Source organism: Lagenorhynchus albirostris, chromosome 13 (genome assembly GCF_949774975.1).
Source record: "Lagenorhynchus albirostris chromosome 13, mLagAlb1.1, whole genome shotgun sequence".
Taxonomy (NCBI): Eukaryota; Metazoa; Chordata; class Mammalia; order Artiodactyla; family Delphinidae; genus Lagenorhynchus; species Lagenorhynchus albirostris.
Window position 1 is genome coordinate 57,763,860 of NC_083107.1, and position 19,497 is coordinate 57,783,356.

The 19,497-nt window shown below is 44.1% G+C and overlaps 1 protein-coding gene across 7 annotated transcripts in view; it reads right to left on the reverse strand.

Moving 5' to 3' along the window:
- TMEM178A (transmembrane protein 178A) overlaps nt 1-19,497 on the reverse strand; it is a 247,738-nt gene that overhangs the window by 18,053 nt on the left and 210,188 nt on the right. The window contains exon 1 of one of the 7 annotated variants that reach the window (XM_060169891.1): nt 1,368-1,486. The exons of the other annotated variants lie outside the window; for them this stretch is intronic. The gene's annotated coding sequence lies outside the window, so the exon portion shown is untranslated. Of the gene's footprint in view, nt 1-1,367; nt 1,487-19,497 lie in introns of those variants that run through there. 7 annotated transcript variants of the gene reach the window in all.

Below are 19,497 nucleotides of genomic sequence, written 5' to 3' on the forward strand. Positions count from 1 at the left end.
GAAATTAAAAAGAGAAGAACAAACTAAACCCAAAGCAGAAGGAGAGAGATTACATAATTAGAGTGGAAATAAATGAAGTAGGGACTAGAAAGATAAGGAAAATTAAAAAAAAACAAAACTTGGTTCTTTGAAAACATTAATAAAATTGACAAATCTTTATCTAGACCATTTAAGATAAAGAGAGAAGACTCAAGTTACTAAAATCAAGAATGAAACAGAAGACATTACTAACCGTCTTAGAGAAATAAAAAGTGGTATAAGAGAATACTGTGAAAAAACTATATGCCAACAAATTATATAACACAGATTAAATGATAACTTCCTAGAAAGACACAAATTACCAAGACTGACTCAAGAAGAAATAGAACATTTAAACAGATCTATATCAAGTAAAGAGAATGAGTTAATAATTAACTTAGTAAAAAAATTCCCACAAAGAAAAGTCCAGGACCAGAGAGCTTCACTGGTGAATTTTACCAAATGTTTAAAGACAAATTAACAATGTTTCATAAACTCTTCAAAAAAATACAAAAACAGAAACAAAAACAGAAGAGGAGGGAACAATTCCCAAATCATTGTATGAGGTCAGAATTGCCCTGATACAAAAAACAAAGGTATCACAAGAAAAGAATATTACAAAATATTTCTTATGAATATGTATTCAGAAGTCCTCAACAAGGAACTAGCAAAGTGAATTCAGCAACATATAAAAAGGATTGTACATCACGACCAAATGGGATTTATGCCAGGAATGTAAGGTTGGTTCAACACATGAAGATGAATTAATGTAATATACCTTATCGATAGACTAAAGCACAGAAATCACCTCATAGATGCCAAAAAAAAAGAAAAGGCATTGACAAAATCCATTTGATACTCACCAAAATCCCCTATGAGCTAAATATGAAATAGGTATTATTAGCTCCAGTAAGCAGGTAGAAAAATCTGAAGCTCAGAGAGGTGAAGTAACTAGCCCAAGGCCACAGTGCAAAGCAATAACCAAGCTTTTAACATATATGGTGTTACCCAAACTTTGTATAATGCTCACTCAGGAAAGTTAGAAATCCTTACGCTTTTAGAAATGCATCTTAATTCTGTGGGTAGTGAGAACTGCAGCTTTTTTTTTTTTTCATGGAAAGGCATTTTATTTTAAACATAGCAGGGTGTACATGTCAATCCCAAACTCCCAATCTATCCCTCTCCCCCCACCCTTCCCCCCTGGTAACCATAAGTTCGAGAACCGCAGTTAGTAAATGAACTGTCAGTTTGAAGTGAAAAACAAATTTTTTCAGTTTAGTACAAACATATGCTCTTTTGGAAACAAAGCGGATACCTAACTGAGCCTTCTGTTTGTATATTATCCATACCTTTCAACACACATTATTTGGAGACTGGATTGGCTCGTGGCTGACTTAGTGGCTTCATCCTTCCTGCATCTCACGGAAGCTACTTAATGGTAGAGACAGGGTTTGGACTGGGGAGAAATTCTCCTCTCGGACTCAGCGGGGCTGGCCTTCCACCAACTCCTGTGCCAGGGAAATATGTGGTCCCTTGACATCATTGCTAATACTCTCAGAGCCCATCTCCTCCTCCGCCCCTTGCTGGGAACAGGCGTGATCCCAGCGGACAGAGAGAGTAGCAGAAAGGAGGCAGGCAGCCGGCCAGCCCAGTGCTCTCCTGCTCCCCCAGGAGAGCGCCACACGTGTGCCAGGAATGAGGTAAGCAGTGCACACATCACCAAATTACCTTTCCTTCCCCAGTAGGCTCCCAAGTTAAATTTAGACTGCCAAGAACTTGAAATGAGAAGAAAAAGGAAGTGGGAAGAGTGACAAGGTCTGGACTGGAGAGTAACAAGCAGTAACCCAAAGGTCCCAAAGACTGGGTGTGTGGTAGGGAACCCAGAGCTTCTCTCTTGAGTTTGCAAGACAATGCTCTACAGCCCTGGTGCTCTACTCCCTTGGAAGATGATTAGAGACTTCAGGCAGAATTGGAAGAGAAAGATGGAGTAAAGGACAGATCAGCAGTAGTGTCAGAGGCCTGCGATTAGCTCTTTCATTTCCTTTTTCTTAAACACTTGTTCCACTGTTAAAGCAGAAAGTGAAACAGATTCGAAGAGTAAAGTATGCTATTAAGTTTTGGCTTCCTACAGCACACATGTAAAACTGACAAAATGAAACTTGACAAAAATCACACCAGAAAAGACCTCTAGTTGCTTAATTTGCCAAAGACAAATTAAGTCCTTTCGGTAAAAAGACAAGTATATATATACATATATACATAGACAGTGGTAAAGACAGAAATGCCATGCGACATGTTGAAGAGTGATACTGTGAAAATCCACAAGGAGGCATTAGATGCAAATTTTTTCAAAGCCATGCATGCGAACTTTGAAATGAACTGGCTTTCCGGGTTTAGAGAGCAATGAATCTGGCTCTCTGAAAAGGAACACAAAAAGCATGAGCTCATAGCACCAGATGGCATCTCACAATGGGGGGAAAGAGACACGCAGGGGGTTGAAAAGAACAACTTGTGGTCTATATTTAGTGATTAATTAGCTTTTTAAAGGGCCAAGTGGAGCCACTTTAATGATGATATAAACCATAGAATAAGATATATAAAATATGCTGCACAGGGGTTAAAAATGGGACTTAGGGGCTGGTGAATTTCTGTTGTTTCTGATGCTTAGAGAAAGGAATCAAATTCTAAGCTAACTTACAGAAACTCACACTCTAGGTTAAATGAGGGAGAAAAGTGAGAAACAGCAGAAGATGCTGTTAAAAGTCATTAGAGTCAATCAATGATGAGGCAGTATATGCAGTGGCTAAAGGCTTTGAGGTCAGCCAGACTCGGATTTGACTCCCAGCTGTGTGACTTTTGGTAAATTACCTTACCTCTCTGAGCCTTGGTTCCCTCATCTGTAAAAGAGGGGGAATAACGGCAGTTACGTTATGGAGTTATTGCGAGGAACGAAAGAGACATCGCACAGGATGCGGCCCACTCTAAGGCCCAATAAATGTCAGCGCTGGATTATGAATTACCTCTCGGCATCTGCCCACGCTCACCAACAGAACAATCAGACGGACTAGGAGTCTGAACCCTAAATGAGCATCGCAGATCAACCAAGTACACAGAGAGATAAACAGACACATGAAACAGCTGCCTGAACAAGGGTCTAACCAGTGGCTCTCATGTTTCCTCTCCATTCTCACCACTTCTCAAGACTCCTAAGGAGTCTTCACTTCACTCCTAAACAGTTGGCTAACTGGCCTCTTGGCCACTCTCTCCCCATTTTCCATCCCACCCTGCACACCGCTCTTAGATAAACCTGCTGTGTGAAGACCTGGGGCCTCTGGAGCCTCAGCTGCCCATCCGTAATGCAGAACATGAAAACCGTTAAGATGTTTGTTATATCCACCTGCCTTTCACAGTATCATGAGCTTAATATGTTTCTTTAAATTGATAACTATAAGTGGGACACAGCTTTACTTGCCATCATGTAACGCTGTATTTATTTTAGAATTATGTGTTTATTGAAAAATAAGGTGCCTGGCAAAAGGCAGGTGCTACATAACTGTACACTGAATAGCTTTAACGCTGTGCCAATGTACCAACTTCCACACTTAGGCAAACAGGAGATGAGAACATTTCTGGTGGTCCCTGAGAGCAATAAGCCTGGGGTTTTCATCATCCAGCTCTGTTTTGCCCCATCGAGAACATACCATCAGCTTCCCCTGAATCAAGCCCAGGCTACGGGCCCCTATCATCTATCCCTGCCCCCCAGCTCACTTACACTTACACGTGACTGGTCCCCAGGGGCTCCCCCATCCCTCCCAGACATGTCCCCTGGCAGTGTCACGCCCATTTCTTCCTATACCTACAGCCTTCACCTTAGAACGATCTACAACCTACTAAGCCCTCCAGGCCTACAGCCTTCATTCAAAAAGTCTTCCCCACGCATGCAGCCCATATAGCTCCCCCCGTTCTCTGGCTTTATTTTGATTTTAGAGGCTGGGCCACACAATCTGACTGTAGTTACTCAGTCTTCGTTATTTCCTAATAGGTCAGCAAGTCTGCCTCCCCCTGAATGTCCCAAGTTCCTCAATAGTCGAGGCTGTGACTTCTCTCTGGATCCATGACGTTTAAGAGGTTGCTGACAACTGCAGTATAATTGATGCTTTAGGTCCTCTAGCAGATGAAAGTGTCGGTGAACAGTCTGCATTGTTTCCTAAAACATTTCAAAGGCAACTTGGAATTCCATAACTAGCCCATGGGCAGAAAAATGAAGAACGCTTTTCCTACCAGCTCTGCCTGTGCACATCCCGATTTAAAAGGAAAGATCAACTGTGGGGCACGCAGGGCAGGGTGGCTACCATGTTCTTGTCCATGAGATTTAATTTCTGAGGGAATCAGGTGCTAAACAAACAAAAGAAAAGGTTTTCCTCATCCCCTCCTTGAATGAGTATGAACAGCCCTCGCTTAGATAAATAAACTAAGTACAGTAAGCTTAGTAGCTTAAAGATGACTTTTAAGCCCCAGATGACCAAAACCAGTCCTGAAGGGCAAACCCATCATGAAGTCTTCAGAATTGAAAGGAGAAAGATATAAAATCAGTAAATCTAGAGTGTTGACGTCCAGTAGAAATAGCATGCAAGTCACATATACAATTTTAAATTTTCTTATAGTCACACTACAAAAATAAACAGGTGATATTAATTTTAATATATTTTAACATGCAATCAAGATTTTGAAAATTATTAATGAGGTATCTGACACGCTTTTTTTCACACCAAGTCTTTCATTTCAAGCTCTCAGTCGTCTCATGTGGCTGGTGGCTTCTGTACTGGAGAGAGGAGATTTCCAGATGAAGGTGAATAAGACTCCAATTAAAGCAAAAGCAACTAAGAGCAAGAGGGGGTGATAGCGCAAGTGTCTGAAAGGTGTGAATGTTATTCTTTGCTTAGATTCTTTCTCCACAACATACTAGCATGTTCTGCTATAATTACTTCTTATTACTCATGGAGAATCAACTTCTTAGAAGCATATAATTATATTTGTGTTCCCTCTATACTCTCTTTGGAGCAAGACAGCATGGATTTGCATTCTGGTTTCACCGCTCACTAGCTGTGTGCCTCTGGCTAGTTCTTTAACCTCTCTGGGTATCAGTTTCCTCAGTTGTAGTATATGGACAGTAATAGTCCATCTATCTCATAGGAGGAGATACTTACATAATGTAATGCTTATATAATACTATTACTGTAAGCTTCCATTATTATTATTATTATTATTACTACTACTACTATTACTGTTACTACTTCTGCTGCTGCTACTTTATTTACCTGAACAAACCCAGACAACTGGACTATTCCTTAAAGGCAAGACTGAAGTGAGTTCCTTGAACTGTAAACACATGATCTCTACGGGCCAAAGAGGGAAGGTTCAATGCCAAGGCTGAGGGATTCAACCTATTGCAGAAAGAGTGAACATCATCACAGCAAGTTTTTTTTTTTTTGAAAAAGTAACAGTGGAGAAAACCAGGAATAACTGTTCAAACAGGCCTGATCCTGTACAAAGGTGGAAATTCTCACTGGGTTACGGTAGTGGATGATGACTGGTTTGCTGAATTAAAATTTAAATGTCCTTTCATTTAGTTATGTTGCTGTGTCTACAATAAAAATGAATACAATATTTAAAACTTTCAAGCCAGGGATTCTCAGTTTCTCAGAACCATCAGAGCATACAGTCAATGATGTATCTGGTGGGTTGGGGATTTACGATTAGAGGCTGAAGAGAGGATGTGATTCTATGCGGCTTAATGGGGGATTTCAGCCCAGCTGGGTACTCTCTGCCTCTCTCTCCCTCCCCATTCTCTTATCCTCCCCTGCACCTTCTCTCTCTAGCAGGAGACCAGAGAATCGAGATGTGGAGACAGGCCCTGGCCTCTTTTTGCCATCTCAGAGTTGCCAATGTGGGAAAGGGGGACATGATGATGCCATTGGAGAGAAGGCAGACACATTAATAACCGACACCCCATCCCATGCCTTGTGCCCTGAGCCCCATCTCATGTGAAACCAAATACAGCCATCGACCCAGTGGATGCAGGAGTCTCACACACTGTGGTATCTTCCCTCCCACAGGGGATACCGTGTTACAGGGACAGGCCAACAGTCACTTCTAGTTACTCTTGCTCTGGTCACAACATGCTGACCTCAGAGAGATCAATAAAGTCTGGACAAAAGCTGTCTTAATAGCACCTGGGTCTCAAGCTGTTGTTAATACACACTTGAAGTTAAAATCTCCTGGATTCAGGGAGACATCCAAATAGTCAGTGTGGGAAGAAAACCCAAGCTGTCTTCCCTCTCCCGTCCCCATGACTTTTTCAATTCGTGTGAATATGAATGAATATATATATATTTTAATCGGAAGGTTAAACATTTACACTCTAAATATTGGGAGAAACTTGGGAATATGGGGCTTTTTTTGCATTTAACATGTGCGTATAAGAAGCAGCATGCAAGAGTGCAAACTAGAATGTTGGCTTTGGAAGCAGCTGTGTGATTTAGAACAATAACCTGGACCACTCTGAGCCTCCGTTTCCTCATCTGTACCATAGAGGTAATAAAACCTCCCAGAATTGTCACGAGGATCAAACGAGATAACATACATAGAGTGTCCTAACACTGCCAAGTCCATAGTCGATGCTTAATAAAGGACAGTGTCTATCCACCTCTTCCCCTCCCATCCCCCTTCATAGGCAGGACCAGTGAAGCATGAGTCCTGACCTGAAGGACAGCAGTAATTTTGTCCTCATCTTCAGCACTGGCGAAAAAAAATTAGTGGCCAAGTGTCAGTCACTGCCTTTTGCCAACAACAGTCAATCACCTCACCATTTATTCTTTCTTTCACTTACTCATCTGTCCAACAAACATTTATTCAGCAAGTGACTTTTAGACGGAGGACCTACTTTCTGAATCTACAATATAGTTCCACAAAAACTGAAAAGTAACAAAGTGCAACTAAACAACTCTGAAATGGGGAGGGGGGAGGGAGGGAGAGAGAGAGAGAGGGAGAAAGCTATCTCCCACCTGCCACACGATGACCTATAAATACTGATACCTTTAACAATTTCCCAAGTACTCAGAAAAGAGCAGCGTACTGGAGAAAGGCTGCCCACTTTAGAGTGTGTTGGCAGTGTCCCACGGCAAATGATCCTTAGAAACAATGTACTCGGGCTTCCCTGGTGGCGCAGTGGTTGAGAGTCCGCCTGCCGATGCAGGGGATGTGGGTTCGTGCCCCGGTCCGGGAAGATCCCACGTGCCGCGGAGCGGCTGGGCCCGTGAGCCATGGCCACTGAGCCTGCGTGTCCGGAGCCTGTGCTCCGCAACGGGAGAGGCCACAACAGTGAGAGGCCCATGTACCGCAAACAAAACAAAACAAAACAAAAACAATGCACTCTTGGCCCCTTCCAGGTGCCTTGATAGAATCCTTCAAATTGAGCTACACTTTCAAAAGTTTGTTTCCTTCATGAAGATAAGTCCTGGATAGAGCTGAATTGACTAATTGCTACTGTACCTGGAGATGAGGAAAGCAACGTCTGGTAGAGCTCATTTATGAAAATATAGACAAGGGCAATAGCTTTGCTCAGACTGTGAAAAAATTTAAACATATTTGCTGCCGAGAACAATGTTCTTGTATCCTCTTCACCAGATGAGCTGCTGGATTTATGCTGGGAGGTGTCACAGATACACATCAAGATAAATGGAAACTAGGAGCCCCTTTAAAGCCAGCCTTCAGCTAAAGGGAAAGCCTATTCTATTGCTGGATCACTGATAGAATTGTACTCCTGGGCTTTGACAGATGATTGAAATCAATTTCCAAAAACAGTACAAACTGTTTTTAATCGATATTTTCCACTTTTTCTAAGTAATGATCAAGGCTAAGCAATGATTAAGCAAAACTGACAAGTTCGAACTTCACTCCCTTTTTTACTAGCGATACTTCAGTCCACCCTCTCATAGCTAGGTGGCCTGGTGGCCAGAGACAAGAAGCACAGGAGCAATAAAATCTCCAGATTGGATGAATTATCAAGGATTCGCTCCAACAAGAGCTGAGGATGGCACTCACCACCTTCCAGTGCAAGAACCTTACAGCAGAAGAAGCCAAATCTCAAAGCCATTTGCAGCAGCGGCAGGAAGATGACAGTCAGGACAGGACCGTTGTTTCTAGAAGCTTTTACACTATTTCCCATGTGTTCCGGCTCCTGCAACAGCTCCAGGCATCTCAAAATCAGGACATAAATCTGCAGCCAGATAAGCACACTTTTGAGACCCCCAGAATTGCTTTAGTGTAGTTATAGGAAAATGATAATCATGCTCTTATTTATTGTACGGCCTGTGATGCTGTATTGAAAGTGCCTTCTTCCGCATCCTTGTTAGTTACATAAGGCAGATATCCTGTCCCTCTCACAAATAAGGCACTAACTAAGGCACATAGCTAAAGAGTGATGATGATAATTTACTGAGGACTTGCTATGTGCCAGGTGCTATCCCCCATGAGATAGGTTCTATTTTACAGAGAAGGAAACGGAGGCTCAGAGAGGTTAAATAATCTGCCTGAAATCCCACAGCTAACGACTGACAGAGCTGGCACTGAATTTGCATCTGCTTCCAAAACCAGTTCTTAGATATCTTAACAGACTTTGTCAGATGAGAGTCACTATGACTACATCTGATCATGCCTAATTAGTCCTCTTAAGTGAACAAGGACAGAGCAGGCGGGCACGGATTGACGCGTGGCATCGCTTTTCTCGTCATATTAATTTGTGTATTTCCATCCCCTTTGCTCTCACACTGCCCTCTACTCACAAGGAAGCACAAACAAAGACTGGAGGAAACCACTGTCTAAAGCGCTGCAGGCAAAGACTTCTTTCCCTGCTTGCCCAGCAGGTTTTCAGGTGCCTAAACCCCTGAGCGAGGCAGAGGAAACACAAAAGGGGCACAGGAGTGGCTGGGAAGACAGAGGAAGGTGTGGGAATCATGGACGGGAAGGAGGGCCATTTGGGGCAGAGATTCCATCCCAGAGCCCCAGACCCACATAGGTCCCAAACTGGGGGAGCGGTGTTGGGGTTCAATACCTAAAGCGAGGATTGGAGGGGTGAACCTCCTCCTTGGCCAAGTGGAACCCGCCTCCGAAGGGAATCTCTGTTGGAGGGAAGGTGGAGGGGGCCCACCCCACAGATGCACACTCCAAACTGAAGTCCCCATCCTTTCTCCTACCAGAACTACCCACCTACCCACATAGTTCAAGCAGCCAAGATAACCGTCGGGTACTTGAGCCTGAAACACAAATGTACCTCTGGTCCAGCTCCAGTGACAGCGTGAAGGAGAGCTTTAATTCTCTTTCTGTTTTCCACCTGCGCTTATCACATCTAGTGGTCACAAGTCCTTGTCTGCGGACGAGGACAGGACGAGATACCTTGCACAGAGTCCAGAGCTGTAGCTTATTTACTTCAGTGCTCATTGCACCTTACAACGCACACGTGGGTGCTCGTGCCCACACACACACACACACACACACACACACACACACACACACACCACATTTCAGCCCACATCTCATCCAAACATGCCCACGAAATGTTTCCGACCCTAATTTTACATCAAGCAGCATGAATGGCATAGACAACTGGGCAGGAAAAAAAAAAAAGTGCCAATAGGCAGTTTTGCTAAGCATCGCTTCAATCAGCTATTTGAGGATACGGTGCTAAGAACCCAGGAAGCAGGCAGAGTTGATCAGAAGCACAAAAATTACAGGTTAACCCCCAGCCCCCATTCATCCAGTTGGGTCAGCAGCCAGGCCGTGAGCCTCTCCTCTGCTCCCCACACGGTCCCCCAGCCCTGTGCTCAGGGAGGCCTCTCCTTCAGCTGCCAGCTCAGCCCAGAGCTATAGCCCATTAGCATTCCTATCACTCCCCTCAGCCCAAGGGGAAGAACTTCCAGCTGCCTCATACTTAAGCATCACCCTCAGCGCCATAAGCCTGAGCCTGTGCATAATTGACAAGGAATATGCTGATAAGGAGTGGGGCCGTTCCAAGTTTCTGAAGGATAACTAGGTAATTAAAAGAAAAACCTAATTTAAGGAAATACGGAAGAAATGTTTTAAAACTCTCTGGCAGCATCCTTTATGGATTATTCTCTTTTTACAGAGACTTCTGTTCTGCCTCTGTCTGGTTTTCAAAGCCTGAGGCTGGATCACCGGTGTCCCAGGGCCTCCACAGCCCCCAGCCTCCTCTGGGGGTAACTTTAAAAGCCCGGGACTAGAAGCAGAAAGGCCACCTCCGCTGCCCTGCAGGGCTCAGAAGTACCTGAGTTTGCTCAGGTCTGAGCACCTGGGGACTTCTTCCTCGGGATTTAGCCCTGTGCCCTCCGAGGACCCTGGGACCCTGGCCAACAGCTGCCCCCACTTCTATCGGGCACATGCAAAAGGGCTCAGAGAACACCACGAATTCCCAGGAGCACCAATGGGCAGAGATAAAATCAGCCCCTGCAGGGCTCCCTGCTTCTGGCCACACCGCTTCTCTCTGCCTGGCTGGTTTAAGGCCATACAACGAGCCAGCCAGCTGCCCAAATGCATCCTGAGACACACAAACGAACACCTGGGGCTCCACCACCGCACACCAGGAGGTCCGTCACCTCCCAGTAGACAGCCTGGACCAGCATGTTCTTCATTCCACACAGCCCCCGCTCCTCGAGGTTGACTTAACATTAAATTATGGCCCTCCCCCCTGCTACCTTCATGAAAATCTCTGAGTCTGAGTTAAAATGAGGCTGATAATGTTGATTTCATAGGCTATTCTAAGAACTATAGGAGATCACCTCTACTCCATGCGTCTGGCATTGCCCCACTTGGTGACCTGGGACGGACCTGGTCTCATCTAGCTTGATTTGTTGGTAGCTTTTCTAACGTCAGCTACTGGACCTTGCGATTTTCCCCCAAGCCAATCCTACCTATAAATGAAAACGAACACAAGTCTCACCCTCAGAGAGCTTAAAGTCTAGTGAAGGACAGTGGCATTATGGAAATAATAGCACAGACAGATGCCAAATCACAACTCTGACATAAGGGAGAAGCACACAGTGCTCTGAGAGCACAGAAGAGGGTGGCTGAGTGCCGAGGGAAAGGTGGAGGCCGTCCAAGAAGGCTGAGGTCCCAAGGATCATCAGAAGTATCCTCGTGGAACAGAAGGAAGGGCACGTACGAGGGCTTTGACGAGGAAGGCCTGCGAGACTGGGCTGAGGAGATATCAGGGAAGATGGCGTTGGAGAAGAGGACGGGGGCTAGATCGCAGAGAGCCTGAACGTGGATCGAGACTTGGCCTCTATTGTGAGCCTCAGTGGAAGCCACCCCAGATTGTAAATGACCACAATCAATGATCAGAATTGATTTTTTAAAACAAACCGGCCAGAAAACACTTCCCTCTTGCCCTAGCATGGAGAATGCACTGGAGGGGCCCAGAGTCATTTGAGTGATGGATCCAAGCAAGTCATTACAGAACTGTCCAGAGAAACAGGTTCCCGACGAGGGAAAGGCAGAGAAGGCCTCCTGCAGGGAACCTTAGAAAGGAGCCAGAGACAGCCAGGTCACAGGGGTGGTGGCATCAGAGGCAGGAGTGGGCATCCCAGATGGCAGAAGAGCAAAAGGGAAGGTGCAGAGGTAAGGAGTGTTGAGAGGAACTGACAGACAGGAGGTTGTTCGGTGCTGTGTGAGATAGAGCGTGATGAGAAGTAAAGAGCTAAGAGGAGAGGTTGGCAGAGACCAGGCAGGAAAAGCTCCTTCCCCCACACAGCGAGACCTCATCCAGCAAGTAATCAGGAGCTGCAGAAGGATTTAAGCAGGGAAGTGATAGGATCAAGTTTTATTTCTGGGAGATGATTCCGTCAGGTAGACAAAAAAGGATATGAGGAGAGGCTCGAGTAGGAGAGACTAGTGATTAGTTAGCTAGAAGGCGACGCACCCACATATTAAAATACTTTGCAGATATTAAAAATGATTATAATTGGAAAATTCTTGTGGCTCAATGCTGGATACAAAGCAGTATATAGCATATTATAGAAACATGTCTTTGTATATATATTTGCATAAAGACTGGATGAAAAGAAATCAAACTTTGAACAGGATTCTATAACTAAGTTGGACGGCTACAGTTGATTTTTGTTTTCTTCTTTGCAGTTTTCTGCAGTTTCTATCATGAGCGTGTGTTTATGAAAGTTCATAATTAGAAAGAAAGATGTAGACTACATGGACGCAGCATGAATGGTCCTATCAAACCGATAGCAACAATTTACGTTTCAAGAGTGTGTGACACTTAGCGACCCTAAATCTTAAGTCACAAGGTAAACATCATTCTCTCTGTGTTCACAGAGAGAAAAATGAAAAACAGGGAAGCAAAATGGTTCATTTAATATGACACAAAGGGCTAGAGGCAGAAGCAGACAGGAACTAGGTAGATGCATGTACTCTTGACCTGGTTCAATTCTTTTTTGCTGAGAAATTATTTTAACAGAACAGGTCATGCACAATCCAATAATTAAGATAGCCAAAATAATTAGAACCAGCCCAACAGACTGCATGAGTATCAGCCCAAATCAGTAAAGAAGAAGTCAAAGCTGTGGATAAATAAGGCCTCAGGCTGCACTGCTACAAGGACTGTAATTCCAGAATCCTGAGAGCGATTATGGCAGTATTTTTCTAGAAGTCAGGAGGGGCCAGCCTTAGAAGGGAAGAAAGCAGATGTTGCTTCCACACTGTACCCATCCTCATCCTTCCCGATGGTGTTAAAAGAGAGGAAAATTCTAGCATAAGTGGGACACAACGGTGGCTCACTTAACTCCCATGCCAAAATGGGTGGCACAGTCCTGTTTCTCTAATTACCAATCATCTTCTGGCTTTTCCCCACACCCCCAGGAGTTAACATAAACACAATCCTGGATGAAGCCACAGCTACATATATTGGACCCTCCTGGCTTCCTCCTGCCCAGGATGAGCTCCTATCCCCCTCTTGGGCAGGGGAGCTGTAGCCCCAGGACAGCACCAGGCCTGACTGCTTTTCTCCCATGAGTGCCCAGAAAACACAGCAAAGAGAGCCCCACAGGAGACTGGCCCATGTGACATTCATTCATTCATTCATTCATTCATTTATAAACTTCAGAAAAGCTTAGAGAAACCCAGTGGTATTTTTTAAATATGGCTCCTACAGCCTAAAATAACATTCTTGGCTTTGCTGGGTGGGAGAGGGGAGAGCGTGGGGAGGGAGGATGGAGGAGGTAGGAGGCCGCCCCAAACTGCCAAGCTTGCAGATTAAAGAAGTGCAAATTAGTCAGTGTCCACGTTTATGCTGAAATGGATGACACTGTATTTTGCAGGCTAATAAAGCGGCACGTACGTGTAAATACACAGAAATGAATAATCGATTTACATTTCCTTAAGCAACCCGCAAGTGGTCCCGAGGATCAAAAGAACAACAATTAACCAGAAGTTCAGCATCCATGGGTCCTAATTCAACATTGCCACTGCCAATCCCCCTGTATCTGCTTCATCTAAAGAAGGCAGTAATGGGCTGTCATGGTGGAGAATGGCTGCAAGCCAAGGCTGTGAACAGGATGACCTTGTGGGACGCCCTACAAATGAGGCTTGGCCCTGCCTGTCAGTCACCTGGACAGTGTCACGGATCCGCACACCTGCCCTCCTGCTGACACGCTTCTATTTCTGAGCCCTCGTGTAGTCCCTTGGGCTATGGCATTCCTGCCCAGCTCTCATTCTTATTTTCTCCTCTAGGAAGGATGGTCACAAACATTACATCATTCCATAAACAGGAAGAGCCAGACACCTCGATACTGTACTTATCCAAGGGCCGCTTACTGCGACACAGAACACCCCAAAGGCCTCAGGCAGTGACCTGAGGAAGTCACCAAATCTCCACTCTCAGGGCTGCCTCCCGAAACCCCTCACCTGGTGACCATTTGCCCTAACTTCAGACCTAATTCCAGCTTGCTTCATCCATGACCCCCTGTTCCTAGCCCACTAGAAGCAGCAAAGCGGAATACAAAAAGGGACAGCTCGAGACAGACAACGGAAACAGAAAGAAGTGATATTTAGAAAAGTAGCACACACACACACACACACACACACAAAATCAGAACCTCACAATCATTTCTGTGTAAAGGACAGTGTGCTGCGTCATTTGGTTCTGAGGCACACAGTTCTACACACCTCTATGTTCCCCAAGGGGACCTGGCTATTACATCATAGTTCATAGCAACAACCTTGAGTCATTCAGAGAAAGTTAAATTTAGTGCTCTCTGTTTCAGAAAGCAGAGATGTGCGTAATGCATTGAATAATATATCCATCCAGTCAGATAAAAACAAGTTTTTGAGGCACAGAAAGGTAGGTTTTGGCTCTCTGGAAAACTCACCCTTTCCTTCTGATGCTCTAAATAATCATAAAAGGTAATAATCTGGAAAACTCTTTGAAATCATGAAGTTCAACTTTAAAAATGAGAAGCTGAGATCTAGAGAGGTTTAAATGACTTGCCAAGGTCCCACGGGTAGCGGAAAAGCCAGGACCAGGGCCACAGCTCCCAGTTCCCAAGGTTGCTCATCTCCCCCACCGCCCCCTCCACGGGGCCACCTTCCCCTCCGTATACAGGCAGTAATTAACAGCAGTCCCAATGTTATTCTCCTCAATCACGTATGCTTAGTCAGAGAACGTGTCTCCTTTTTCTCTTTGTAAAAACCGCTCTGGGTTATGAGGAAGGAATCTGCTGTGGAAATTTAAAGTGCTTTTTCTCATGAATTCCATGAATATCACACTCCTCGTCATATGGCTTCTACAGAGTAATTTCAGTTCCCTAGTTCATAATCTCCCACAGACTTTGTAAGACTCTTCCTAGTGTTACTGTTTGTAAGAGGAAACAAACAAACAAAATTCCAAAAGAATGAAGAGACTTTCTAAGAATCAAGAGACCAAAGTTGGGCTTCCCTGGTGGCGCAGTGGTTGAGAGTCCGCCTGCCGATGCAGGGGACATGGGTTCGTGCCCCGGTCCGGGAGGATCCCACGTGCCGCGGAGGGGCCGGGCCCGTGGGCCGTGGCCGCTGGGCCTGCGCGTCCGGAGCCTGTGCTCCACAACGGGAGAGGCCACAACAGTGAGAGGCCCACGTACCGCAAAGAAAAAAAAAAAAAAGAGACCAAAGTTAAGACGGTTATGTGATGACTCTCATTCTCCATGGGGTTGCCTCTTCCCCTCTCTTCCCCATCACCATTCAGTGCAGTGCTGTCAACCTGTTTTGAGCAGGTTCTTTTTTTTCTTCCTCTTAGATAAACTTCTAAGTCTTCCAAATGACCAAAATGCTTATGATGGGGCAAAGGTGAGGTAGTATGCTTGCTACCTTCATCCATATCCCCTCTTGTCTTCTGGAACTCACACTCTCTCTCAATAAGAATCAGCCTGACTGTGATGGGGATGATACAGATGATTGTCTCGTCTACCTCATCTCTGCTCTGTGTGGAAGGATTTAAGTAAAAACTGGTCCAACCCAGCATCAGAAGTGGAGCAGCAGATCTGCCATTATAATCATTGCCATGGATGCCTAAAGAGGTTTACCTGGGCGTATCCTTTCACCTACATAAAGGAAGAAATTGGGGGCCAAGGAAAGTCATATCATGTTCAAATTTTTTGAATAGGACTTTCAGTGAAATTAACTATTATGCCCATTACAATGTGTGGCAAGCCACCTAAAATATCATCTGAGGGGAAAAAAGAGACAAGCGAATACTCAAGATTCATAGTATGAATTAAAGTGGTCAAACATAACTTCCAGGTATTTAACACAGCGGATTATTAAATTCAGAAAGCATATCTCTAAAACTTCTGAACAGCACGAATCGTAACAGATCATTGTGGATTTCTATTTAACTTCACGTGGCTTATGAGTATTAAATACTCTCATGAAGCAAAAAAGGAATAAACCTAGGATTTTTTTACCTGTAGTAACAAAAAGAAAGTATATGATTTTCTTTCTTCCATCAAAAGCTCTCAAACTTCTTCAAAAAAATTTAAAATGAGCAGGTAAGGCAAAATTTAAATTATACGATGCAATTTTCTAAAGGGTGCTCCTTTTTTGCTCTCTATTATGAACTCTAACTTCAGTTCCTAAAACCAGATATAACTTATTATTACCAATTCCCTGTGAAATCATCTAACAAGGAAAAAATTATACAGTTCAGTCCTTCCAACCAAATGGCAAACACAGCTCCTACGGAAGAGAATTCCTGGAACAATATAGAAAGTCCTGTTTTCTCCTTTGAAACCCTCAGGAAATGAAAAAGAAAATTAGCAGTAAGAAAGCACATCGCATTCAAAAGAGCAAAGGAACGGCACGTGGGTGAACAACTGAAAAGAGACAAAGGCTCTTAGATTTGGATTGTCCTAACACTTACCTGCTTCTAGGGAGAACCGACCTTTTTCTATCCTTACACTTTGCGGAGTTAATTAAGCTGCTGTTTGCTGGGCATCCTGTAGTTACAGCCAGTTAATGCTCCAAGAGACCCAGCAGGTTACACTGATCCAACCTCTGTATGTACAAATGAGAACATGCAGATCTGCAGAGGTGAGGTGACTTGCTCAAGGTCACACAGCTAGTTAATAGCAGAGGGAAGAAGATGCCCCAAATCTCTGCCTGCTGTCACCTCAATAACCTTCAAAATAAACTTGCTGAGAGGGAGATCATTTCAGCACACCAGAAAAGCCACCAGTCTCTTGGAGAGCTATCTCAGCTTGAAGAGTCCGAAAAGCCCACTTGAACCCCAGTTGCTCCTCCAGGCTTTCTTTCAGCATACAGGAGTCTCCCTCTTAAGACGTCTGACACAGCATCAGAACAGCTCAGTAAAGAGCCTGATGAAGGGCAGCCACCAAGAGTGTTTCAGATTCATTCTAGCTATTGTGCTTGCTGGTGAAAGGAAGTATGTAACTGGACTTGCAACAGTTTTACTGAAAAACAGAATATTTAATAAGTCAAAACTGTACAAGAAAATACTTGGAATGAACCTAGGAAAACAATACCCATCTATTGAGTTCCTAGTATCTGAAAACCACCCAGCTAGGTCCTGTGAGAGAACAAAGGAAGAGTTCCTTGAAGGTAGGGACTTCCAGTGGGGTATAAGCAGAAAGACAAGAAAATCGCAGTAATAATGTAATCCTTTTGTTAAGGATTAAGAACATTTTGTGAGGCAAATCCTCCATAAAAAGCACCCTGTTAGTTTTACGCTGATTTCTGGAATACGTTCAATATAAAAGCCACCATAAACGCTTCTTTTTTTACATATACTACTACTACTGCTTTTTTTTTAATGCCAATTACTTCATCTCCTTTGAGTTAATTATTAGTGTCCTAGTCTCTGAAAGATTAGAATAAGTCTCTCTTCTCCTTGTCCTTGAATTGAACGAGAAACTCTGGAGTGGGTGAAAAAGAATGGACCAGATATGACGGTGATTTGAATCAATCCAGTGGAATTTTTTTCAACAGCTATTCTATGGGAAGATCGCCACATGCCAGATACTGAGCTGGGTGGCATCCATCCCCAACCTCAAGGTAGGGGGTAAAGTGGACAAGGAAATAAACCACAATACAATGTAGAAAGCACTATAATAGTACAAAGCACACTGGGGTCCCAACTAATAAAGCAATTAATTCTGCAGGTAATGAGAGGCTAAGGGGAGAGTCAAGGAAGTCTAGAGAGGAAGTAACAACGGCACTAGGAAGCTTTCAAGGAAGAGCGACCGGATGGACAAGAGAAGGTGGCATTTCAGGCAGAGGAAACAAGTTCCACAATGACACAGAGTGAAGGGAACATGTATTGAGGGAAAAGCAAATGGTCTGGTGGAGCCTGACCCTAGATTTCATGGAGAAGTGTCTGGCTACACAACCAGAAAGGGAATTGGAGCCACATGGCAAAGGCTTTTTTATGACCTTCGAAGAAGTTTAGACTTGTAGATGTGGACAGTGCAAAACCATGAGAGATTTTGGGTTTGGTTTTGGTTTTGTTTTGATCACATTTTTTAAAGTGTGTGATTCCTTGTCCTTTAGTACGTTGTACAACCATCCCCACTATCTATCTCCAGAACATAGGTATCAACCCAAAAGAAAACCCTATACCCGTGAAGCGGTCACTCCACATTCCTCCCTCCTTGTTTTCTGTCTCTATGGACTGGCTTATTCTGGATATTTCATATAAATGGAATCTTACAATACTTTGCCTTTTGTGTCTGGCTTGTTTCACCAAGCATAGTGTTTTCACGGTTCATCCGTGTTGTGGCATGTACCAGTACATCGTTCCTTTTCATAGCTGAGTAATGTTCCATTATATAGACATAGCACATTTTGTTTATCCATTCATCCACTCATGGACATTTGGGTTGTATCTACCTTTTAGCTATGATGAACAGTGCTGCTATGAACATTCATGTATAAGTTTTTGTTTGAGTCCCTATTTTCCATTCTAGGGTATATTCCATTCTAGGGTATATTCCTAGGAGTGGAACTGCTGGATCATTGAGTCAGTCTATTTTTAACTTATTGGGGAATCCATCAGACCGTGATTTTTAATCAAAGGAAAGACATGATACGATTTTATTTTAGAAAGAGAAACCTGATAGATATTTAAAGAAACAAGATCCCAGAGAGCTGGTTCCCCAAAGAGCCACCCAATAGTTGTTCATTTGCTCCTTCCTGCTTTCCTCCCTTTCCTTCCTCCTCACTTGCTTTTTTTCTTTTTGAACCTACAAATTGGCATGCAATCTGGTGGTCCAAATATATGTCCTCCCACATACCTTGTGGCTCTACACCATCTTTTGAGGCTTCTATGCTAACACCCTGCTAGCTCAGCCCATCTGCAATAGTTCAGATTGTTTTCTTGCTTTGTAATTCCTGCTCTAAAGAGGTATCCAGCTTTAATAAATAGGCCTCTCAGTTTCAAATGAGAGGTCCAAGAAGAGCATAGCAATTCCATCAGGAAAGGTGAAGTGCCCTGGAGTGGTCTGACTTGAACATTCCTGCCGAGATGCCTGAGCGCCATCAGAACACACTCTCCCTCCATCCCACTCCTCCAAACACAGAATCATATGTTGCTAAATAACCACTTCCTCAGGTGGCCTTCCAGGTGTGTAACAACACTGACCTCATCAATACTGTGTGTATTAAATTAATAACAACCGCACTATCAGATCTTGGAGTACATCAAAATCCCCTAAAATGCACAGTTTTGAACGTTTTACATCCTTTTTTTTTTTTTTTCCGGTACGCGGGCCTCTCACTGTCGTGGCGTCTCCTGTTGTGGACGCGCAGGCTCAGCGGCCATGGCTCACGGGCCCAGCCGCTCCGCGGCATGTGGGATCTTCCCGGACCGGGACACAAACCCGCGTCCCCTGCATCGGCAGGCGGACTCTC